The 2537-nt window shown below is 42.1% G+C and overlaps 1 protein-coding gene across 1 annotated transcript in view; it reads left to right on the top strand.

Moving 5' to 3' along the window:
- Nucleotides 1–2537, top strand: part of Taf13 (TATA-box binding protein associated factor 13) — an 11420-nt gene that overhangs the window by 8450 nt on the left and 433 nt on the right. The gene's annotated exons all lie outside the window — the stretch shown is intronic.

Below are 2537 nucleotides of genomic sequence, written 5' to 3' on the forward strand. Positions count from 1 at the left end.
AATTAAAATTACATTTAAAGAGATCATTGAATGTTATCTTTTGAAACAACTTTTTGTTGCCACTTATAAAAGCACTATAAATCAGTATTGGGAAAATTTTAATTTCTTAACCTATTGATACAAGAAATAAAGTATGAAAACTTAGACATACTTGAATTTGTGTGAATTACAGTCTCCCTACCAAGATTACTAATCTATTACTGGTCATATTAAAATTTTAGCAACTTACTCTTGCTAAAAACTTATTTTTTATAATATACATGAGTCGATAATTGATGAAATAAATAAGTGGGTTGATGTTTTTATTTTAAAAAGCAAAACCTAATTGAAAGTCTTATCTTCTGTGGTGCATGCCTGTAATCCCAACACTTGGGAAGCTGAAGTGGGAGGATCAAGAGTTCAGGGCCATCCAGGGCTACATAGTGAGTTCAAGACCAGCTTGAATTGCAAAGCAAGACCTTGTCTCAAATAAAAGAAAAAAATCTACCTGTTTTCTATGATAAAATCAAGAATGTAAGGTCGAGGCATGAAGATCATGAATTCAAAGCCAGCCTGGCCTACACAGTGAACTCAAGAGTGGCCTGGACCACGGTAATATTATGTACCGAAACCCTGTCTCAACAACAAAATGGGACAACCAGCTCAGTGCCCTCCCCCACTATCTCCCTCCTCTCTTGGACAGGAACTTTCTTTCCCTCAATAAATATATTCTGCTCATCAAAAACAAAAACAATGAAATTGGAATAATGAACAGTCCACACAGTATTTTGGTTTTGTTAATCAGGGCCTGCCCCAGCCTGCAAAGAGCTGGCGGTACTGATCTCTCGATGTCCCCCTAAAGGTTACAGGCATGGCTTTTTGAGCTGACTGGATCTTGGCTGTGTGGTACTCAATCACTCCACTGATAGTTTTAGCCTAGTTCTTGATGTAGTTGAATGGATTTACTGAAAACAAGCCCCATCCCTCGAGGGGGTGACTCTAATTAGCAGGCTTGTAGCCTGAATGGAATGAAAGGTAGAGGGAAGTTTGCCACACCACTTCCTGGCTCCAAAGGGAAGATGATGTGTAGCTCGGCCTCTTAGAGAAGCTTGTCACATTGGCTTTCTTGATGAGAACTTGGCTTTCCTCATCGCTGGAGGATCTTGGGACCTCGCTGTTGCTGAGGATGGCTGTGGTACTTTTGGGGGAGCTCGGGTGCTTTCTTTGAGTGTTGCTTCCTAGCTCCAATGCAGATCCCTCAGCCTGCTAGCAAAGATCCTTCATCCCACTGGCATAGTCTTCCTAGCTTCAACCACTGACTTTTGGCCCTTTCAGCACACATCTGTGAAGTAGGCCTGCATGAGACTTTATAATGGGCTCTAGGCCTTCAGTGGGCCTGCGGGAGGCATTGTTATGGGCTCTTCCGCTGACATTGAAGACATTGTCGTATCTTCAGCTGGAATCATGCAGCATATTAGGATCCAGGCCCTCAGCTGGATTCTTCAGTCTTTAGTGTGTGGACAGATTTCCTGTACTATTTGTATATAACTCTTTGGCTTAAAATAATCTTATAAAATGTGACCTGTACGGTATTGTTCTCCTTGCAAAATCCCCAAACCATGACATGTTCTATGTTCACAACTCCAGATCAAGGGAGTTGTTATACTTCTAATTCAGGGAATTCCAAGCAAAGATTACAGACTTCCTGGCTCTGGTCACTTTTTTAGACCAGTCACCTGGTCAGGAATAACGGGAACACACAGGAAAAAGGTTGAAAATATAAAAAGATAGCTATGCACTGATTTGATTCATGAGCTTACTAACTGAATTCTGATAGTAAAGCAGGATATCTGTTTCCAAAATCTAGATCTGTACTATAATATGGTAGCCACTTGAGGGCTATTTAAGTATAATTAAAATTATATGCTATTAAAGGTTTAGGGCCAGAGATACTGCTCAGCAATCTAAGCCCCTGCCTGGCTAGCGCAAGGACCCAGGTTTGATCTACAGTACCACATGCTGTGCCAGCCCCGCATCGCACTGGCCACTGAATCCAGGCATGGTGGTGTAATTCCAGTGCTGGGAAGGCTGAGATGGGAGGATCACTGAGTCTGAATTGCATAGTGAGACCCTGTACGAAATAAATCTTTTTTAAAAAGTTCAGTTTCCCAGTTACACTTGATATATGTATGTATGTACATGTACATGTGTAATACTGTATATTTTAAGGTACTAGAAATTAAACCTGGGGTGCTCTAACACTGAACTACAGCCCCAGCTCTGGTTAGGTTTTTTCTTTCTTTTTTTTTTTTTTTTGAGGAGCAAAGAGAGCAAGTTTATTTGGTGACTGCTGATGGCAGGCATCATCCAAGAGACCAGGTGGAAAGGGTGCTGTGGCAAGGGAACCTAGAAGCCTCTGGGGCCACAAACAAATCTCTCAACGGGCAAGGCACGGGTTCTGGGGAGTTGGAATGTCCTCAGCCATTCAGCACCATCCGGACAAGTTCTTCATAGTTGATACAACCATTGCTGTCCTCATGCCCTGCCACCAGCATCTC

The sequence above is a fragment of the Octodon degus genome, unplaced genomic scaffold (assembly GCF_000260255.1).
Source record: "Octodon degus isolate 3935 unplaced genomic scaffold, OctDeg1.0 scaffold00084, whole genome shotgun sequence".
Classification (NCBI taxonomy): Eukaryota; Metazoa; Chordata; class Mammalia; order Rodentia; family Octodontidae; genus Octodon; species Octodon degus.